The sequence below is a fragment of the Pseudochaenichthys georgianus genome, chromosome 14 (assembly GCF_902827115.2).
Source record: "Pseudochaenichthys georgianus chromosome 14, fPseGeo1.2, whole genome shotgun sequence".
Classification (NCBI taxonomy): domain Eukaryota; kingdom Metazoa; phylum Chordata; class Actinopteri; order Perciformes; family Channichthyidae; genus Pseudochaenichthys; species Pseudochaenichthys georgianus.
The window spans coordinates 2,310,496-2,334,426 of record NC_047516.1 but is presented as its reverse complement, the minus strand read 5'-3'; the positions used below and the strand labels follow the sequence as shown (position 1 = coordinate 2,334,426).

The 23,931-nt window shown below is 42.3% G+C and overlaps 1 non-coding gene across 1 annotated transcript; it reads left to right on the top strand.

Moving 5' to 3' along the window:
- The first annotated feature begins 1,988 nt into the window (after positions 1–1,988).
- trnas-cga (transfer RNA serine (anticodon CGA)) lies at positions 1,989–2,069 on the top strand. The gene has a single exon. It is a non-coding gene; the product is annotated as a tRNA-Ser (tRNA).
- Positions 2,070–23,931: the final 21,862 nt, after the last annotated feature.

Sequence of the window (23,931 nt, the reverse complement as noted above, 5' to 3'; positions counted from 1 at the left end):
CCAACATTAGCCACCTTTAGCTTAGCGGTGGTGACGTGAAGTCATGTGACCGTGCTGTAGTTCCTTTATAGCCCAACATTAGCCACCTTTAGCTTAGCGGAGGTGACGTGAAGTCATGTGACCGTGCTGTAGTTCCTTTATAGCCCAACATTAGCCGCCTTTAGCTTAGCGGTGGTGACGTGAAGTCATGTGACCCGTGCTGTAGTTCCTTTATAGCCCAACATTAGCCACCTTTAGCTTAGCGGAGGTGACGTGAAGTCATGTGACCGTGCTGTAGTTCCTTTATAGCCCAACATTAGCCGCCTTTAGCTTAGCGGTGGTGACGTGAAGTCATGTGACCGTGCTGTAGTTCCTTTATAGCCCAACATTAGCCACCTTTAGCTTAGCGGAGGTGACGTGAAGTCATGTGACCGTGCTGTAGTTCCTTTATACCCCAACATTAGCTGCCTTTAGCTTAGCGGTGGGGACGTGAAGTCATGTGACCGTGCTGTAGTTCCTTTATAGCCCAACATTAGCCGCCTTTAACTTAGCGGTGGTGACGTGAAGTCATGTGACCGTGCTCTAGTTCCTTTATAGCCCAACATTAGCCGCCTTTAGCTTAGCAGTGGTGACGTGAAGTCCTGTGACCAAGCTGTAGTTCCTTTATAGTCCAACATTAGCCGCCTTTAGCTTAGCAGTGGTGACGTGAAGTCATGTGACCAAGCTGTAGTTCCTTTATAGCCCAACATTAGCCGCCTTTAGCTTAGAGGTGGTGACGTGAAGTCATGTGACCGTGCTGTAGTTCCTTTATAGCCCAACATTAGCCGCCTTTAGCTTAGCGGTGGTGACGTGAAGTCATGTACCGTGCTGTAGTTCCTTTATAGCCCAACATTAGCCGCCTTTAGCTTAGCGGTGGTGACGTGAAGTCATGTGACCGTGCTGTAGTTCCTTTATAGCCCAACATTAGCCGCCTTTAGCTTAGCGGTGGTGACGTGAAGTCATGTGACCGTGCTGTAGTTCCTTTATAGCCCAACATTAGCCGCGTTTAGCTTAGCGGTGGTGACGTGAAGTCATGTGACCAAGCTGTAGTTCCTTTAATAGCCCAACATTAGCCGCCTTTAGCTTAGCGGTGGTGACGTGAAGTCATGTGACCGTGCTGTAGTTCCTTTATAGCCCAACATTAGCCGCCTTTAGCTTAGCGGTGGTGACGTGAAGTCATGTGACCGTGCTGTAGTTCCTTTATAGCCCAACATTAGCCGCCTTTAGCTTAGCGGTGGTGACGTGAAGTCATGTGACCAAGCTGTAGTTCCTTTATAGCCCAACATTAGCCGCCTTTAGCTTAGCGGTGGTGACGTGAAGTCATGTGACCGTGCTGTAGTTCCTTTATAGCCCAACATTAGCCGCCTTTAGCTTAGCGGTGGTGACGTGAAGTCATGTGACCGTGCTGTAGTTCCTTTATAGCCCAACATTAGCCGCCTTTAGCTTAGCGGTGGTGACGTGAAGTCATGTGACCAAGCTGTAGTTCCTTTATAGCCCAACATTAGCCTCCTTTAGCTTAGCGGTGGTGACGTGAAGTCATGTGACCGTGCTGTAGTTCCTTTATAGCCCAACATTAGCCGCCTTTAGCTTAGCGGTGGTGACGTGAAGTCATGTGACCGTGCTGTAGTTCCTTTATAGCCCAGCATTAGCCTCCTTTAGCTTAGCGGTGGTGACGTGAAGTCATGTGACCGTGCTGTAGTTCCTTTATAGCCGAACATTAGCCACCTTTAGCTTAGCGGTGGTGACGTGAAGTCATGTGACCGTGCTGTAGTTCCTTTATAGCCCAACATTAGCCGCCTTTAGCTTAGCGGTGGTGACGTGAAGTCATGTGACCGTGATGTAATACGTTATCCCAATGTTTAGTTGTGATGGATTAAAACCTATGATGAAATATACCTTGATTCTTCAATAATTGATGTTTTCTGTCTCAGGGTATCGGACTTTGTCATGAATTATTTAAGTAGTGAACAGCTGTGATGGCCGAGTGGTTAAGGCGTTGGACTCGAAATCCAATGGGGTTCCCTGCGCAGGTTCAAACCCTGCTCACAGCGTCTGAAAATGTTTGCATATTTAAAACCTTGCTTCAAATGAAAAAGGAGTGAAGATTGCAAAAACATGAGAGCATTTGAAAAATTTATTAACTATGCCTCATAGCACAGGAAAACGACACACTTTAGATTGTTGACGTATTTCTACAAAATAAAATGGGACTTTTCCATTGGATTTTTGGAACATAAGGTGAGTTTTGGATTTGTGATTTGAACATTGTGAGTTTGGGGCAATCACGTATGTGTTTGGGGAGTGACATGACACTACCACCGCTAAGCTAAAGGTGGCTAATGTTTTGGCGGTGATGACGTTTAGTCGTCCCGTTAAAACACTTGTTAGAAATCGCCATTTTGATCTACTAGTGGGGTATTTACGAACGTATCTTGTGTGCTAGAATGCTTTCTAATTTATGGGTTAAAGGATTAATTCCTGCACCACTATAGCATTCTCCTAAATTGTTAACCTGTTAAACCTGACAGACTCCGGTACCCGGGGGCCTCCCGCAATATCTTGCAGGAAAACCGTGTCTGAGGGCATGTTCATTTAATAAACTATGAATGTTTTATATCCATGTAACGGGAAGAAACTCATCTAACTGATCATTTTCATTTTTTTTCAAAAAAAACCCCACAATGCTAACGCTGAGCCTCTGAATTAGCAATGAGCGAAAAATGCTAACAGATTACTGCAACCGAAATTCACTCACAAAACCTTATTATTTATCTTTGCTGCACATCCAACCGATCGTTTCACATCGTGAGGGGACACAGAATCGATGGGTATCCTGATTATCACTCAATTATACGAACTCCCAGAGATAATAACAAGAACACACATCAAAACATGTGGCGCTAGGTAGCTAAAAACGCTAACATGGCTCACCTGTGTCGTAGTCTGGTCAAAAGTGGTCTTCAATGGCATTAAAACGATAAAAATGCTGCTGAAGTTAATCCATAGGTTAATCCAATGTGTCTGTGTCCCTTTGAATGATTTCTGATAATCCATAAGCAATAAACCTGCTTTTCCGTTTCTAGATGTCAGAGCTAGAATTAGCTTCACTCTGGTGCAAAACTGTGTGCGCGAAGACCCCACCTTTTTGTTTTAGCATACGTGTGAGTGGGGCGATTCCCCTTCGATTCTATTGGCTCTAACGGTCAGAAAGAGATGTCAATCACCAAAATCGACCAATGGGTTCCAGAGAAACGGTAAAACCCCCATTTCCACCCAAATCACCTCAGAGGTGGAGTTTGTTTTTGCTAAATCTCTCTAAAAAGGTCAAATGTCACTTGTTTTGCATCAATCTTGATACAGGGTACTTATTATATGTTGTACTTTGGATTCCTAAAGCTTTTAGTCTACCTTACCATCATCCAAGGGTAGTTTTCACTATAAGTAAAAAATAATGGACGGACACTACAATCTACAGTTTTTTACTGTGTTCAATCTGAATTGTCTTTAGAATAAAAAACATCTATATTGATTCTGACTTTTCTACATCCAACTCACAGGTTTATTATTACTTTGAGAACACAGATTATTAATTTAACCCTTTTCGAAGGGAAGATATGGTCATTTGTTCTGGGAATGTCATTTTCGAGCCTGAGACCTGAAAAACAGGCTCAGGGCCGGGCCCGGCGCCACGAGGGGGCAAAAGGGGGCATTGTCCCCTCAGTTGTATTCTTTGCCCCCTCACTTTGAGCATCATTCATCCATCAAAAAGTACAATTATTAAATTATTATTTTCCCCAATACACGTTACTATGTTTAGATCAGATATGTGGGCAGGCAGTCAAGTAATGTGTAAAAAAGCCTCAACCCCAAGTGAGCTTGTAGTCTTAATGTTAGCGTGTGTGCTAGCTGTAAACACAGTCGGATGGGTGACCAAAACATCCCTGTTTTCCGGGCAGGGTCCCTGTTTTCCGTGGCTGGTACCCGGTTGAAACTCCCGAAAATGTTCTCGTTTTTGAACGTGCGTTAAAAAAAATAGAGCAAGGTGAAATCAAATGTTATATGTCAGTAAAACAGAGTAAAAGTGTTGTGCCTGTTTGTAGCATTAGCGTATTTCTTCTTCTGCTACTTCTTCTGCTTCTTTTTTCTTTAATGGCGAATCGCTTCCACTTGGAGCATATATCGACACCGACTGTTGATTTATTAAAGACCAGTGTTTTTGAGGAACTTGAAGATCAGCTTGTTTACTTCATTTCTTGATTTACTTTCGTGTATTGACTTGAAATCCATGTCCTTGATGTCATGTTGTTCCAGTGCAGTTTTCAGAATGAGTCTTTGTCTGTTATAATCCAGACAGTTAAAAAATACATTATGTAATTTTCCTCCCCAATTTTCGGCACCCCGATGGGTTGATGCCCTTAGCCCTTAGCATTCGCCTGTACTGCCTATGCCAAGGGCCGGCCAAGGTGAAAACAATATGACATCAACAAAAAATAAGACAGACAACTACAGATAGCACCACACATGATGGTTACTTGTTATTATTTAGGGCTGCCTGTATGGATCAGGTTTTTGCCAAAGCGAGCCCTTTCACTATAGTAATAATATGTTATGTATTATATCAACCGTATTGGTACAATGAGCGACATCTAGTGACGGATTTTGGAACATTAATTTGATATTTCTCATGGAAGTTAGACTCCAGAGACAAAACAAGGCAAGTGTATTTATATAGCACTTTTCAGCATGTGGCGATTCAAAGTGTTTTACAGATTAAAAGCAAACAACATTTAAGAACAAATACAGCATGAATACATTATTAAAAAGGCATTTAAAAACAGGCATAATAAGCAAAGGTAATGAAATAAATTAAATAAATAAACACAGCAGGTACAGAATATATGACTAAAAAGGCATACTGTAGTGTGAGTATGGACAGCTCAATTGAAAGCAGCGGCAAATAGGTGCGTTTTTAGTCGGGATTTTAAAATAGGAATTGTTTCAGCGGACGTGCACGATTTGGGCAGTTTGTTCCAAATTGTTGGGGCCTAATAACTCAAAGTTGCTTTTCCATGTTTAGTGGTTATTCTCGGAACAGAGAGCAGACCCGACCAGGGGACTTTATTTTAATTTTGAATCTGTGTCTGTCCATTTGGTGCAGTATTTGATCCAATATTACATTTGGTTTATATATTAATCACTTTCTTATGAAATGCCAGGTTTTAGGTCTTAATTTGAACGTTCAATCCTGAAAATAAAAAATCAACCAGATTAATGTTTCTTTAATCCTGACTAGAGGTAAGCAAATCTGTATCGGAAGACGAGTTAAGGGATAGAGGAGAAAAGGTTATGGTATAATTACAGAGCCTGTCCATTTATGAATTGAGGAAATCAATGTTAGTCTGTTAACCAAAGTGCAGCCATCTAATAATGTACTATCTATTATTAAAGATCAGAGGAATGAGAGGGGTAAATCCGGAATAAAAATAAAGAAGCAAAGAGATTGTAGAGCAGTGAGAAGGAAAAAAGCTTGGTATGTCAATTCATTACATTGCCAGTATTTTTCGTTGTTGTGAAAAAAAATCGCCCCCCTCGGATTTTTTAACAGCCCCCTCAGTCATTTCATCCTGGAGCCGGGCCTGCTCAGGGCTAAACAGGTTAAGAAATGAACACTCTATTTTATTTCAGTTTCTCCTCGGTGTTTGTAAAGGCTCATTTGATCTCTCATCAGGCCGGCCCCGCTCCTCCTTTGAGGTTTGAGGTGTCAGCTCCCTGCACCATTACAGACCTCTGTGGTGATGAGAAGGGAGAGATTATCTTTAAATGAATTGCTCCCAAAATGATAATAGTTTCCAGAGGACTGTCGTGAAATACTTTGATGATGGATTTGACCATTGCTTTCCACAGGGCACTGCACCTGGGCGAACGCTGTCATTATGGCTTCGTCTGAGAAATGCCTTTTAAAAATGAACGCTGTGGTCACACGTACGTTAACATGTCAAGTGACTCTGAGCTTTGTGCACGGGGAGATTTTAAGATCAAGAAGGAAACACTTTTATTTTCATTAACATAGATGTAGTTTCCTCAAACTTCAAGGACAGTTTAAGTAGAAATTGTTTTCATGTCTTTGTCAATTTTTTAAAACCATTTATTTATAAAGCGAGGCTTCGTCTGTCATCAATGACGTCACTGGCTTAAAACGATGGCCGTTTCTCAATCGCGAGGATGCTTGCTTGGTAGCACATGTCTTCCGAGTCACTTGCTTCAGAAGCGAGGCAAGAATCCTTCCTGGCATTCGGAAAACAAAGAGTGGAATAGGCGAGCAAGTGTGCAGGTGTGCGTCACATGAGAGTCCCCGCCTTACATTTTCCGCCACAGATTTGGGGAAATTGGTCCGTGCGCAAAGCATTGTGGGGATTTGAAGGACGCGAAGTCTACCCATGTGCAGCCTCGAAATTACCCCCAAACCAAGGACGCGGCCTCAGTGGAATTCCAAGTATGCTGGAGATTGGAACAGTCCTTCGGCGGCACTCGATGACGTAGCATCCTTGAAATATTGGCTTGAAAGCCAGTTTCCTCGAGATTGAGAAACGGCCGATACCTGCTCAATACAAGCTTCACCAAAAACTTCACCAAAAACGCTCCGAAGCCTCGGCGGGGTAACATCACTACTCCTGTGTTTTCTACATCTTCCCGGTTTGTTTCTAGTTTGTGTTTTGCTACTTTCCTTTTTATTTAACCTTGCCTGCTCCTACAGTTTATTTAGAACCAGCTTTTATTTGAACAAAGCTTGCTTTTTGTTCCACTCTTACACCTGCCTCCCCTGTTTAATACTGCATTTGGGTCACGCCCTCCTTACCCCCTGCGACATATATACATAGTAACATAAATAATAATGATTCAAAATATACATTATTCTAAAGCTGTACAGAAATAGGGAAGTACAATAGAGCAGTAAAAGAAATAGTGCAAAGGCGAAATGCAGGAAAAGGTAAATTATGTACATTTTAGATGGAGTACACAGACAGCTTTTTGGGAGCATGACACTTTCCATGAAAGGTGACAGAGAGAAATATAACAGTGAATAAAATCCACAACCTTCAGACTGAGAGGGCACAAGTTAACCACTTTAGATACAGGGACATGCAGACAGAAACAAATACTTCACCCTCCTCCTGAAGAGAGAGGGTACACACAGACGATGAAATCTATGAAAGCCAAGAGGACACGGACACCGGGGAACAGAAGGGCAGAATATATACGGAATAGCATTATCTTCTGTAGTACATAACCTGCACGCCCTTGTCAGGCTGACTCCCATCAGCACCTTCGGGGTGGTAGAAAAATATCACTGTTCACCGGCTTGAGCTTCCACATCTTGAGCTTCCATGTATTTATTATGCTCTCCAGAATGGAAGTAGTCATCACATACAGAGCATCAACTAGTGTCCTTCACATGCTGATATCCAAGAGAGGGAGTCACACAGTCACAAGATGGAGGGATACCGGTTCTTCTAGGTAATCATGCATCCTGCTGTCGTGAACAAAATGTTGACTTTTTTCAAACAAATTGACTTTTTTCTAACACTTCTGACTTTTACTCAAAATTCAGACTTTTTCTCGGTATTTTTCTCAAAAATAAAAAAATGATGACTTTTTCTCAAAATGTTAATATCTCTCGTCCCCGGCTTGAGCTTCAATCTCTGATCCATGTATTTATGATCCTCTCTGAATGGAAGCAGTCATCACATACAGAGCATCAAGTAGTTCCTGAGCAGTGTCCTTCACATGCTGATATCCAAGAGAGGGAGTCACACAGTCACAAGATGGAGGAATAGAAAGCAGTATTCAATGTTTACTTCAGATTAGCTCCACGTCAGAAATGAGCATGCTTGATGTCTCTCTCCATAGAGGCTGAATCATCATGTTCATCACATAGCTATCACCTGCCTCAAACAGTCCTGATGCTCTTCTAGGTCATCACACATCCTGTCATGTTCACAGCTGCAGTCGATACCTTTGTTATCATGTTACTCTCATGCTGGAAGAGGACCTTCAGTGTTTTAGTCTTAAGGTCTCACGGTGTGTCGGCATCTTTTGGCACGACGCCTACATAATAGAGGGTAGATCCACCCGGTGAAGTGGAACTGAAAGAGAGGAGGAGGGCAGGGGGTGTTTTGAAGAGTGGGCAGAGTGAGTTACGACTGACTCCATGACAGCCTGTCGACAGGCTTCAGCTGCCGGCACAGATTCCCCCCCCCCCCCCCTTTCATCACTTCCCTTCCTGACTTAATGCACAGTTTGTTTGATGCTATACTTCAATCGATCGATGCATGTCTGGGTCAAGGCTGTGGTGGAAGAAGAACTCCGATTTTAAAGAGGCCATATTCTGCTCTCTGGGGTGCATGTCAATGGTCTGTAGAAGCTGAAATCCCCTCCATTAGAATCCTGTGTTTACATCCTGGACATAGTGACATCACTTTGTAACACTCTTCTATTGGCTAGCAGTCCAACACATTGTACGTGAGGCTAAGGGGCGGGACATCTCTAAGCGGTTGACCAATCACAACACAGCCGGCCAGCTAACCAATCAGAGCAGACTGGGCTCTGGTTTCAGACAGAGGGTGATATACACCTGAACATCAGCAGGAGAGGACTCTTTAAAGTAGAGACACTACATACTGATATACACCTGAACATCAGCAGGAGAGGACTCTTTAAAGTAGAGACACTACATACTGATATACACCTGAACATCAGCAGGAGAGGACTCTTTAAAGTAGAGACACTACATACTGATATACACCTGAACATCAGCAGGAGAGGACTCTTTAAAGTAGAGACACTACATACTGATATACACCTGAACATCAGCAGGAGAGGACTCTTTAAAGTGGAGACACTACATACTGATATACACCTGAACATCAGCAGGAGAGGACTCTTTAAAGTAGAGACACTACACACTGATATACACCTGAACATCAGCAGGAGAGGACTCTTTAAAGTAGAGACACTACATACTGATATACACCTGAACATCAGCAGGAGAGGACTCTTTAAAGTAGAGACACTACATACTGATATACACCTGAACATCAGCAGGAGAGGACTCTTTAAAGTAGAGACACTACACACTGATATACACCTGAACATCAGCAGGAGAGGACTCTTTAAAGTAGACACACTACATACTGATATACACCTGAACATCAGCAGGAGAGGACTCTTTAAAGTAGAGACAGGTGTTGGGAAGGCCTGCAGGATGCACCTCATTAAAACTCAAGGGAAATGCCCCTCCCCGTTTGCAAAGCCTATCGATGGTTTAACCCAGAAAACATTATCAGGGATAATCTTTACACTCCAAACAGAAATCACCATTAATTCTGGATCTTCCTTCTTCACAAATAGCTTAAAACACTCTTTTGATAAACAGGTAAAAAGTCAAAGAAAAAACTATTGTGCTCATCTATTTTTAAGAAAAAGGGAACATTGTTTCAGAAATCTATAAAAAACCTCTATATTTGAGAGGAAAAATGTACCTTTTGTTCCTTCAACTATTAACACACAGGAATGTATAAACCCACACATATACCATTAAAGATATGTAGATTTCCTTAAAACCTGGCCTGCCAGAGATCTAAAACAGAATATACTCTCCCCACCATGTACCCTGTCCTGCATATCTTCACCTCCCCCACATAGCAATAAAACCCTTAACAGCCCTTTGTCTACTGCCATTTTAGTCGTCACATTTATGAAAGGATAAAACAGAGAAATCACTATAAAACACAAACACAGGTATTGCCTGAACAGTATTCACTTAACTGCTACTATTGAAACTCAAAGGACCTCTTTTAGTGTCTGGAAATTGCAACAAGACTTTCTGCCATTTCAAATGTAACACACTTCTTTGGTACAATATCTCACATCAATTTCCACAATACTGATATACACCTGAACATCAGCAGGAGAGGACTCTTTAAAGTAGAGACACGACATACTGATATACACCTGAACATCAGCAGGAGAGGACTCTTTAAAGTAGAGACACTACATACTGGTATACACCTGAACATCAGCAGGAGAGGACTCTTTAAAGTAGAGACACGACATACTGATATACACCTGAACATCAGCAGGAGAGGACTCTTTAAAGTAGAGACACTACATACTGGTATACACCTGAACATCAGCAGGAGAGGACTCTTTAAAGTAGAGACACTACATACTGATATACACCTGAACATCAGCAGGAGAGGACTCTTTAAAGTAGAGACACTACATACTGGTATACACCTGAACATCAGCAGGAGAGGACTCTTTAAAGTAGAGACACTACATACTGATATACACCTGAACATCAGCAGGAGAGGACTCTTTAAAGTAGAGACACTACATACTGGTATACACCTGAACATCAGCAGGAGAGGACTCTTTAAAGTAGGGACACTACATACTGATATACACCTGAACATCAGCAGGAGAGGACTCTTTAAATAGGGACACTACATACTGGTATACACCTGAACATCAGCAGGAGAGGACTCTTTAAATAGGGACACTACATACTGGTATACACCTGAACATCAGCAGGAGAGGACTCTTTAAAGTAGAGACACTACATACTGATATACACCTGAACATCAGCAGGAGAGGACTCTTTAAAGTAGAGACACTACATACTGGTATACACCTGAACATCAGCAGGAGAGGACTCTTTAAAGTAGATACACTACATACTGGTATACACCTGAACATCAGCAGGAGAGGACTCTTTAAAGTAGAGACACTACATACTGGTATACACCTGAACATCAGCAGGAGAGGACTCTTTAAAGTAGAGACACTACATACTGATATACACCTGAACATCAGCAGGAGAGGACTCTTTAAAGTAGAGACTCTACATACTGATATACACCTGAACATCAGCAGGAGAGGACTCTTTAAAGTAGAGACAATACCGCATGTGATGGGATGCGCCCTCTACTGTTTGAAAACAATATAAAAATGCTGCTGGCGGTCAGAAAAAGACGCCATGTTGTTTTAATAATACTAATGCAGATAGTAATGGATCTCTGTCATTCTCTGGGTAATGCGCCTCTTCAGAGTAAACATGTCCGAACAACATCTTTGAGAGCTTGTTTGCTCGTGACGGACGACTCTTGCAGACACTTTAAAGTTTAAACAATATCAGACAAGTCAACAACGCACCCCATAAATATTCACGAGGCCTTTCTCTCAGAAGCAAACAACCCACATGGTCAAACAAGACTTCCATCCCATTTAAGCTTTATTTTATAATAACTGTAAGGGCAATTTTCTGCTTAGTAAGCACACTTACTTGAATGACTACATAGTAGTTAATTCATGTATGTAGATGAAGTCTTTCAGCCTCAGTGCAAAGCAGCAGTTCTAGTATGTCACATTTAAGCCTTTGCTTGCTTCTGTTTTTTTGCACGACTCAACTAATCCATCTTATTTTTTGCACGTATTAATCACCTCAAACCGAATCAGGCTGCTTGAAGAAAAGCTTCCCTTCACCCCCCTGTGGATTAGCCTCTTTTTCTCTGCGTCAATGATACAGTTGTCTCTTTCTGTTAAAATCACGGTTCCCTATATTGCTGATTTCCTCATTGATCAACCTCATGATTGCAGTCGCAGTGACAGAAAAGCACTTACGACTGGTTCAAATTGTTGCAATTTCCTTTTTTCTTTGAAAAGAGAAAATGATTATTGTCTGTTGTCGTGGCTGCAGTTGTGGTTAATGAAGGTTGAGAGGAGATACCTGTGTGGAGGTCAGAAGTCCTTGTAGACTTATTTATGTGCAGGCTCTGAAAGGAGGGCCCTTGAAAAGCATGGAATTAAAAGTTTGCTTTTGTTTGCAGTAGTATATAGTGTCATAACTGAAATGAAACCAGCTCAATAAAATCGGTTGAGTGACGCAGTAGATACCCCACTGTTGAATTTAAAAACGGCGGTTAGTAACAAGTGTCTAAATGAGACGACTAAATGGCATCATGACCAACATTAGCCGCCTTTAGCTTAGCGGTGGTGACGTGAAGTCATGTGACCGTGCTGTAGTTCCTTTATAGCCCAACATTAGCCACCTTTAGCTTAGCGGTGGTGACGTGAAGTCATGTGACCGTGCTGTAGTTCCTTTATAGCCCAACATTAGCCTTCTTTAGCTTAGCGGTGGTGACGTGAAGTCATGTGACCGTGCTGTAGTTCCTTTATAGCCCAACATTAGCCGCCTTTAGCTTAGCGGTGGTGATGTGAAGTCATGTGACCGTGCTGTAGTTCCTTTATAGCCCAAAATTAGCCACCTTTAGCTTAGCGGTGATGATGTGAAGTCATGTGACCGTGCTGTAGTTCCTTTATAGCCCAACATTAGCCTCCTTTAGCTTAGCGGTGGTGACGTGAAGTCATGTGACCGTGCTGTAGTTCCTTTATAGCCCAACATTAGCCACCTTTAGCTTAGCGGTGGTGACGTGAAGTCATGTGACCGTGCTGTAGTTCCTTTATAGCCCAACATTAGCCACCTTTAGCTTAGCGGTGGTGACGTGAAGTCATGTGACCGTGCTGTTGTTCCTTTATAGCCCAACATTAGCCACCTTTAGCTTAGCGGTGGTGACGTGAAGTCATGTGACCGTGCTGTAGTTCCTTTATAGCCCAACATTAGCCTCCTTTAGCTTAGCGGTGGTGACGTGAAGTCATGTGACCGTGCTGTAGTTCCTTTATAGCCCAGCATTAGCCTCCTTTAGCTTAGCGGTGGTGACGTGAAGTCATGTGACCGTGCTGTAGTTCCTTTATAGCCCAACATTAGCCACCTTTAGCTTAGCGGTGGTGATGTGAAGTCATGTGACCATGCTGTAGTTCCTTTATAGCCCAACATTAGCCACCTTTAGCTTAGCGGTGGTGACGTGAAGTCATGTGACCGTGCTGTAGTTCCTTTATAGCCCAACATTAGCCACCTTTAGCTTAGCGGTGGTGACGTGAAGTCATGTGACCGTGCTGTAGTTCCTTTATAGCCCAACATTAGCCTCCTTTAGCTTAGCGGTGGTGACGTGAAGTCATGTGACCGTGCTGTAGTTCCTTTATAGCCCAGCATTAGCCTCCTTTAGCTTAGCGGTGGTGACGTGAAGTCATGTGACCGTGCTGTAGTTCCTTTATAGCCCAACATTAGCCACCTTTAGCTTAGCGGTGGTGATGTGAAGTCATGTGACCATGCTGTAGTTCCTTTATAGCCCAACATTAGCCACCTTTAGCTTAGCGGTGGTGACGTGAAGTCATGTGACCGTGCTGTAGTTCCTTTATAGCCCAACATTAGCCACCTTTAGCTTAGCGGTGGTGACGTGAAGTCATGTCACTGTGCTGTAATACGTTATCCCAATCTTTAGTTGTGATGGATAACCTATGATTCAGTGGCGAACCGTGTCTATCACAACTGGACCTTCTGTAGACACACACACACACACACCCCGCCGCCGCCGCCCCCCTCCTCCGCAGCGTTATAATGTCCGTCTTTTCACTGAATTGTCGTCTTGAAAAGCGTACTCGCAACAATTCCGCAACAACTTCATCTCCACCTGCTGCACTTGTCATTTCAACGTTAAAACAATAAAACGGCATGAATTGCTTTGTCGCATTCTAGATCCTCTGTCTCGAGCCAGTTTGTTTGTTTTATCTGAGTGTTCCAGGGTGTTCTCTGAATACCTTGAAGGCCCTGACGGTTCGCCGCTGCTTTGATTAAATATACCTTGATTCTTCAATAATTGATGTTTTCTGTCTCAGGGACCGGGTCTCCATGCTTTAATGTTCAAAAAGCTATTATTGTATCATACTTACTGTGCTGCAGCACCTCTTTCCACCCTCTGTCTGAAATCACACTCAATGACCTTCATCTTTGATACGTAACGTTAGATTCACTATCACCAGCTATTCAAGTAAAAGTTGTACGTCTTTTTTCTATATTTAATGCACAATCCTCAATACTAGTGTTGGGAAAAGACCACTGTTAATTCTACTGGTAATAGAGCCATCTGTAATATTGTATTACCCTGAACAATGACGTTGATAGCTAGCGAAGCTAACAGTGGTGATTGTCACATCTGGTAAAGGCACCACAGTCAGAATACTACTACTGTACTACAGACATAATCAACATTGAGACGCAGCTACACAATGCAGGCAGAAAGGAGGAGGACAAAGATGTGGAATCAAAAGGTGTAAGATTAAACCGTATGAATGCTAACAGCAAATTAGTTCAAGGTAACAGGATTTCTTTGCCACACAACACCTGAGCTTACTGGAGAGAGAGACTTTCTTTTGGTGTGAACAACTGTGACAGTGCTGACTGAAGGACACAACAGAGTGCAGAACATGCATTTCCACATGTAACTAGCTTACTGTGAACATGCTCTTTCAATCTGCTCCATCACCCCTGGCAGAGAGACTGAGCTCACACACACCTATTCAGCATGTGTGAAAGCATGTGTGTGTGAGCGAGCGGGAGACAACCTGTTAAAATGCCATGAGAAATAAACATACCAACCAGTATGCCAGACCACTGTTATATATTGCTACAATTAGTTTATCATTGCATGCCATAAGCCCGCAGATGGGAGCTTTGCACCATCGACTCCTCAGCCAAGCACATCCACCAAATGTCAGACTGGAGGCCTCTGAGAACGGCTGCTAAATCCCTCCGATGACCTGATTCTGCTGCAGCTCCTCTGCTTTTCTTCTCTTATCTATGCACCAAAACCAAGAGGAATCATTATGTTGAGGATTTATGCAGTCATTTGCAAAGTGTCACCCTGGTTTTTATAGCACTTCGTGTTTCCCATGCACTTCGTGTTTCTTGTATAGATGGTTTTACAGAGTGACAAAACAAAACATGTGTTCCCCACTTTAACATGGCAGTGATGGGCAGTAAAGCATTGAATGCATGTGTCGTAAAAGCCCAGATTTTTTTTAACTGTGGGTCTAAATCTTCAGGATTGGATTATATCTTTTCACCCTCTGTCTGAAACCTGAGCCCAGTCTGCTCTGATTGGTTAGAGCAGTGTTTCTCAAACTTTTTCATACCAAGGACCACTTAACCAATAAAAAAACACTCGCGGACCACCTAACTCCACAAATATCCAAAATCATATCGTTTTTCTAGAACAGATTACAAATCGCCTGAAGATGGTACAAACAAGTGGCAACATGTGTGATGAAGGTGTTGCACTTGGCTATATCATACCATCAGAAGTGAAACTTAAGCTCGCTCCATTGCGGAGATATTCCCGCGAGAGTGCGTAAAACTTTAATTTATTAATTAATTTAAAATGTGAAATTGTACCAATATACTCGCGGACCACTAGGGGGCGCTCACGGACCACCAGTAGTCCGCGGACCACACTTTGAGAAGCACTGGGTTAGAGTGATTGGTCAAATGCTTAGGGATGTCCCGCCCCTTAGCCGATCACGTACAATGTGTTGGAGAGAATGGAGGCTGATTCTTACACTAAAAGCAATTCTCCAGTCCACGCCAAGAAAACCCACGGCTCTCGTGTGTCACTTTGGATGAGTTATTGATATTCATAAGGCTAACAGCTATTGAGAGAAGGTGACTTCTGTGTAATGAAAATGGCAAGAACTTCCAGGAAAGAAAGCTGTACATTTGGTTGGGTTTTTCTAAGTCCAACAGTTTTTATTCAAAGGAACAGGGAAAACTGTATTCGTCTGCATTGTAGATTATAACCTGAACTGGAATACAAACAGACTGTCACGATTCTCATGTTGTGTCACGTTTGTAGTTTAGTCTGTGTTGGTGTTTTTCTTGTCTTTGGGTTTCCTGTTTTATTGTGTAAAGTGTTCACCCCCGTTTCCTGCCTGTCTGCTTTCTGTCTGTTTCCCTCCCTGATTACCCGATTGTGTTCACCTGTTGTCCTTGTGTTTCTCCTCCCCTGCCCAGCTGTGTCTTGTTCTGTGATTACCCTTCTGTGTATTTAGTCTAGTCTTCCCCTGTGTTCCATGGCGGTTCATTGTTTCCCCTCCATGTGATTCCACGGTCTGTGTTCCTTGTGCTGCTTTGGATATTTTGGATTCTGCCTTGTTTTTGCCACAGTTTTATTATTTAATAAAGCTCGCTTTTCGTTATTCTGCATTTGAGTCCTACCTGCGTCACCCATTCGTAACACAGACTGTGCAATGTGATTTCTAATGAGTTCTTTCACTTGTACAGCTGCACATCGGGGCGGAGGTTTAATGTTACCAGCTTATCAGTATCATTCAATTATTATTACATGTTAGACGCTTTTATCCAAAGCAACTTACATACTGAATACTGTGGGCAGGCAGGGACACAACGACATGCTTACTGCAGTGGGGTTCGAACCTGTGCCCCCCTGATCCCACAACACCAAGTCCACTGTGCCACACACCTCCAATTAATACAAAACATGTACCATGAGGTTGTAATCGTTTCCTGGTGTAAAGACCAATAAGCCAGGGCCATTCCTCAGATGCTTAAGGTGCTGCAAACTGACCAGAAGCACTATTTTGGAATATTGTTGTAACGTTTTTATGCAGTTGATTTAATGAAATTCTAATTTGCTTAGATTTACATGTATCGTGTATTTTCATCTCACAGTAGACCTAAGTATTATGTGTTGGGTGGCACAGCACTGTTTCCAAATCCAAACTGACATTTTATTGTTCAAAACTTTACAAGCGTTGCAGGGAGTTTTCTTGGCACCCTGCTGGGTTGTCAGACCCTGCTGCCAGAAACTATGGTGTTAGTTTTCTTTTGTGACCTGGCTTTGAACCACATGTCAAAAAAATACTGTTTCTTACAACTCAGTGTAATTGTGAAAAAATAAGCCCTTTATTTCTTTGGATTTTTATTTTCCTCCAAATCAGCTTGCAGAACCGTCTCCTTGCCAGCCTTGGAACAAAGGTCACTTTTTAGCTTTTTCTTTCTCTCAACCACCTTGGCGTGACTCCATTGGCTTCCTGTAAAGCAAATACAACACTCTGACAATGTATTACATATAAAGAACATTTTAGACTTGGCTCCTTCATGGACAAGGGCAGTTATCCAGCAGTACAGCACTTTAAAATGTATTTTCTTGCTGTTCAGAATCTAAGCTAAAACCCAACTATTAGAGTCAAAATGGGAAAAGATTAGCCCACCAAGAGTTAAAATATGGCCACTTACTGGTTTGAAGTAAAGTAAAGTTTTGAGTTCTGTAAAGGTCAGAAAATAATTCAGCGTCCTCAATAAACCCCAAACAACTCCAATACTGCAAAATTTAGCCAAGCTATAGAACTGTCCTAACTGTCGCTATATATATTGTCCTGCTCATAATGCTATTAAATAATCAACTATATATTCACCACGCAAAAAGCCAAGCATGAAATTGAGCATAAACAGGTTTTCAGAATCAAATTTAGATTATTGGTCTCATTAAATTAAAGTTTAAATGATTTCTACCCGCTCCCATCTTTGATGTTAGCAGACATTGTGCAAATAAAATATGTACAATGAGCAGCTGGTTTTTGTCTCATTTGGGTTGTTTTTTTAATTGATAAACTATTCAAGGAGACTTTGATATCACACAGCCTAGGCAGGATGGCCTATTTTCAGAGGAAGTGCATCAATTAGGCTGTGTATTTTAGCATTTCTTCAAGACCATAGGATGAGAGGGACTTCATCAAGGCCCAGTTTTGTATCCAATACTCAAAATATTTATGGAAAAAAAGTTAAGAAGCATTTATAAACCACACAGGCTCACTATTTGGCATGATGACTAAGCCTTATATTGGCTACTTAGCAATAATCAACTCAGTGAACAACAGATACCAAGGATGCTGGCTGATGAAGGAGATGAAGTAAGCTAGGTAGCCAATAGAAGGCTTAGCAGTACAGATAAATGTGGGCTCACTATTTGGCAAGCTACCGGTCACAGTTGCCCTGTTTATCTCATACGTCAACACAGGCTCACTATTTGGCAAGATGACAAAGCCTTATATTGGCTACTTAGCGATAATCAACTCAGTGAACAACAGATACCAAGGATGCTGGCTGATGAAGGAGACGAAGTAAGCTAGGTAGCCAATAGAAGGCTTAGCAGTACAGATAAATGTGGGCTCACTATTTGGCAAGCAACCGGTCACAGTTGCCCTGTTTATCTCATACGTCAACACAGGCTCACTATTTGGCAAGATGACTAAGCCTTATATTGGCTACTTAGCGATAATCAACTCAGTGAACAACAGATACAAAGGATGCTGGCTGATGAAGGAGACGAAGTAAGCTAGGTAGCCAATTGAAGGCTTAGCAGTACAGATAAATGTGGGCTCACTATTTGGCAAGCTACCGGTCACAGTTGCCCTGTTTATCTCATACGTCAACACAGGCTCACTATTTGGCATGATGACTAAGCCTTATAGTGGCTACTTAGCGAGAATCAACTCAGTGAACAACAGATACCAAGGATGCTGGCTGATGAAGGAGACGAAGTAAGCTAGGTAGCCAATAGAAGGCTTAGCAGTACAGATAAATGTGGGCTCACTATTTGGCAAGCAACCGGTCACAGTTGCCCTGTTTATCTCATACGTCAACACAGGCTCACTATTTGGCAAGATGACTAAGCCTTATATTGGCTACTTAGCGATAATCAACTCAGTGAACAACAGATACAAAGGATGCTGGCTGATGAAGGAGACGAAGTAAGCTAGGTAGCCAATTGAAGGCTTAGCAGTACAGATAAATGTGGGGCTCACTATTTGGCAAGCTACCGGTCACAGTTGCCCTGTTTATCTCATACGTCAACACAGGCTCACTATTTGGCATGATGACTAATCCTTATAGTGGCTACTTAGCGAGAATCAACTCAGTGAACAATAGATACCAAGGATGCTGGCTGCTGAAGGAGACGAAGTAAGCTAGGTAGCCAATAGAAGGCTTAGCAGTACAGATAAATGTGGGCTCACTATTTGGCAAGCTACCGGTCACAGTTGCCCTGTTTATCTCATACGTCAACACAGGCTCACTATTTGGCAAGATGACTAAGCCTTATATTGGCTACTTAGCGAGAATCAACTCAGTGAACAACAGATACATGTATCTGTACTGCTAAGCCTTATATTGGCTACCTAGCTTACTTGGTCTTCTCCATCAGCCAGCTGGTATCTGTTGTTCACTGAGTTGATTCCCCCCCTTCCATCTTGATGTTTCTTGGCATCTCTTTACGACCATTTATTTACGAGTTACTAACTAGCTGCCAAAGGGAGCCTTGTTGTAAAGTGTAAAACACATTCCCATTTATTAATTAGTTACTACCATTTCTAATAAGGCTTAGCAGCACAGATACATGTGGGCTCACTATTTGGCAAGATGATTAAGCCTTATATTGGCTACTTAGCAAGAATCAACTCAGTGGACAACAGATACCAAGGATGCTGGCTGATGAAGGAGACGAAGTAAGCTCGGTAGCCAATAGAAGGCTTAGCAGCACAGATAAATGTGGGCTCACTATTTGGCAAGATGATTAAGCCTTATATTGGCTACTTAGCAAGAATCAACTCAGTGGACAACAGATACCAAGGATTCTGGCTGATGAAGGAAACGAAGTAGGTAGCCAATAGAAGGCTTAGCAGTACTGATACATATGGGCTCACTATTTGGCAAGATGATTAAGCCTTATATTGGCTACTTAGCGAGAATCAACTCAGTGAGCAACAGATACCAAGGATGCTGGCTGATGAAGGAAACAAAATAAGCTAGGTAGCCAATATAAGGCATAGCAAACATGTGGGCTCACTATTTGGCAAGCAACCGGTCACAGTTGCCCTGTTTATCTCATGTCTTATAAAAGCTTATATATACTATATAAAGTGTTCACAACCTAATTAATAAATGAATTGCAAACTATTCATAAACCCTTTATAAGTGTAGTCTTATTGTAAAGTGGTACCGAAAACTCTAACTAGATGTATTGTTGTAGGCCAGTGCGTGTTATGGTCATAGTCTGCTCCATCATTCACCAGTAGTTTTCTATTCACCTGTCTCACCTGTTTTCCACACCCACTCGTGAGCTCACTCTCTTTCTCTTCTGCACCCATTAGCTTCTGCCAGTATTTAAACCCGCACCTGACACACACTCTTTGCCAGATTGTACGTTGCCTCATGCTTGTCTTCCCGCGTTTGATACCAGATTGCCTACCCGGTTCCGACCCGGTTCCGACCCTGCCTGTCCCCGACCTGCCTGATCTGCCTGTTCCCTGATCCTGCCTGTCCCTCGACTATCCTGTCTGGCCTGTTATCCGACCCTGCCTGTATCCACGCTGACCGCCTCGCTTACTCCCTGACCCTCTGCCTGTCCCTGACTCACCTTCTGCCCGCTGCCCTCCGGTGCGTTATACTGCCCGGTCGGTATTCCTCCGATCCAGTGGAATGTAACGGAATACATGTAACGGCATTACGTAATCAGAATACACAAATCAAGTAACTGTATTCAGCTCGCGTTACATTTGAAAAACGAGTAATCTGATTACAGTTACTTTCGTAAACCTGAAGTGAATACATTTTGGATTACTTATTGGAATTATTGGTGGAAAGATTTCCTCTCAACATTTAATATTCATTACTAAAGGTACAGCCGAATCATCACAGCGCACAAAACCTATTACCCGCCGCAGATGGACCAACAAAGCGTTTGAAAAAAGATCGCGGGTCCGCTCGCTCAGTGAAACAATAACAACGAAACATGGAGGAACACAAGTCTGCGTTTAAATCGCGTGTGTGTGGTTAAAAACACATCAGCCTGCGGTCGCTCTTTAGCCTTACTAATGATTATTTCTGAAGGTAAACACAGTGAAGGCGGTGCGTGAAAGGCGGTGCGAGCTCGTCTTCTCAGAGGCGGAGCTAACCCTCCCGCTGCCTCCTGGCGCTGCAGAGAGGTCATGAAGTGAAGGAGGTGTTCCTTCTATAACAGCTGCGGGCAGAAAATATTGTGAGTGTCACGGATATGAATACATAGATCAAGGCAGACTGGTGCACACACTCTCCTGTTTTGCCAATCCGGTGCTTAAACAAATATAGCTCTACACCCCTGGCCGACATGTCCTTAAAATAAAGTCCGAGTTCGACATTTTAATTAATGTCCTCCCAACACTGGCAGGACAGAAGGCGACACGCCCGTTCTAAGTCCCTCACTCTTCACATCCCAAGCTGGCATCCCCAAAGAGTTTATTATGTTGTTACATCGTTTCAGATGTGATGTTTCAGTGTGCTCTGATACGCCATTAAAACCGTAAAAACACGTTCAGTTTCCTTTTCCTGTTCACCAAAACATACCAATCTGTGATGGAAAAAGAAAGTAATCCAAAAGTAATCTGATTACGTTACTTTTTTAAGACACGTAACTGTAACTGTATTCGGATTACTTTCAGAGCCATGTAATCAGTAATCAGTAAACTGATTACATTTACAAAGTAACCCTCCCAACCCTGTTTGCGGTAACTTAACTATTTTGTAGATTAATCTTTTGTTATGTGCGCTGCAGCTTCTCAAGGACAGCGACACTGTCCGCGCAAAAATTGCTTTCTGCTTATTGTTACTCCCCTTGGATGTTCGACCTTCAGTGTGCAGAATGATGTATGTGCAGAGTTTCTTTCAAACTCTTCTGCTGAAGGTCGGACATTCTGTGCTCACCTTGCATTTCAGTTTAGGACATGTAATACAAAAAAAACAGAATTTGGGTCATGATGGTCCAGTAGGCCTATGGATGTGCAAGCGTCACGTGCACACTCATATAGTGTGTGAACTAGCAGGGACATCTTATTCAAATTATGTTTTGAAATTATGTTTTCATCGTGGCATAATGAATGGATGTTTTGACAAGTCTTATTCGGTCTTTAGGAAGGTGTACAGGTCTTTGTGTGGAAAAAAACATCACGCTCAGAAGGTTATTTCAGGTCTGCAGTTATTTGGATGTCTGAAAACAAAACTGGATGAAATTGTTTTGACATTTGGACATTTTTAATAGAACAATTTAAAAGGACAAGGCTAAGCAAGTTGCGTCAGTGGTAGAGGCAGCACACAGTGTAAACAGCCTGCATGAATGGAACTTTCCAAAGAGCAAAAGGTGACAATTTTCCTACTTTAGGAGTTCATAAGAGTTAATTTAATCTCACTTAAACATTGTTGTATTGTGCAGATTTTACACCTTTTCTCTCATTAACATGGGATATACTGAATATATTTGAATCTGGTAAAGTGGGGCTTTACTTAAAGGTGTGGTAGGTAAGTTTCAGAAACCGGCTCGAGATACACTTTTTGTTATATTCCATGGAATGCTCTTAACATCCCGATAGCAATGAATATTTTAAGTCTTTGACAAAAATCCATAACAAAATTTCATCTGTAGAAGCCGTGATACTGTAAAAAGTACAACGGCTAAACGGATTGGATGGCCTACCTGCCTGTCAGCCTTCCATCGGGGAACAAACTTCTCTCGTGCCCTCATTGGTCATGTGCGCGTTCGTGTGTGTTGGGGAGGGGCTCTATAAGGAAGTGGCAGATTTTCTCCGGCTGTGTTTTTCAAATTCTAGCGATCTCGAACCGGTTTCTCAAACGTACCTACCCCACCTTTAAGGTTCATATGAGATTTTGGACATTAATATAGCAGCAAACAACTATTTGCTATGTTAAAGGTGGGGTAGGTCATTTTGGAGAAACCAGCTCGAGTGCACTAGAATTAGAAAATACACAACCGGAAAAATCTGCCACTTCCTCACAGAGCCCCTCCTCCAACACACACGAACGCGCACCAATGAGGGCACAGATAAGTTTGTGCCCCGATGGAAGGCTGACAGGCAGGTAGGCCATCCAGTTACTTTAGCCGGCTCTGATGATTGGTCGTGCTTTTTACAGCGCCACGGCTTCCACTGATGACTTTTTTCTATGGATTTTTGGTCAAAGCACTTCAGATATTCATTGCTATCGGGATGTTAAGAGCATTCCATGGAATATAACAACAAGTGTATCTCGAGCCGGTTTCTCTTACCTACCCCACCTTTAAGATATTGCGAACAACATCCTAAACAGATGATTAAATCATATTCACTCGGTGTGTGATATAGTCTGGAGTTTTTCTGTGCTTTGTAAATGTAATTTAGGCCAACAAGTTATTTTATCCTATAACTACTGGAGGAAATTGCCCTGATATCAAGATGGAATAAATAGGCTACTCCAAAGGCTTATACCTACTGTACACTTGTTGCTTGAAAAGAGCAAGTACATGCTGTTCAACCACTAATAAGATCTAATGTGACCAAATGTCCAACATGTAGCCTACTGACAAAGAGGTGATACATAATGATGTAAACTGGGGTCTGTTAAATGTAATGCTCAAACTGCCTGCTAACACTTGCTAGCTGGTTTTACAGAGTGACAAAACAAAACATGTGTTCCCCACTTTAACATGGCAGTGATGGGCAGTAAAGCATTGAATGCATGTGTCGTGAAAGCCCAGATTTTTTTTAACTGTGGGTCTAAATCTTCAGGATTGGATTATATCTTTTCACCCTCTGTCTGAAACCTGAGCCCAGTCTGCTCTGATTGGTTAGAGCAGTGTTTCTCAAACGTTTTCATACCAAGGACCACTTAACCAATAAAAAAACACTCGCGGACCACCTAACTCCACAAATATCCAAAATCGCATCGTTTTTCTAGAACAGATTACAAATCGCCTGAAAATGGTACAAACAAGTGGCAACATGTGTGATGAAGGTGTTGCACTTGGCTATATCATACCATCAGAAGTGAAACTTAAGCTCGCTCCATTGCGGAGATATTCCCGCGAGAGTGCGTAAAACTTTAATTTATTAATGAATTTAAAATGTGAAATTGTACCA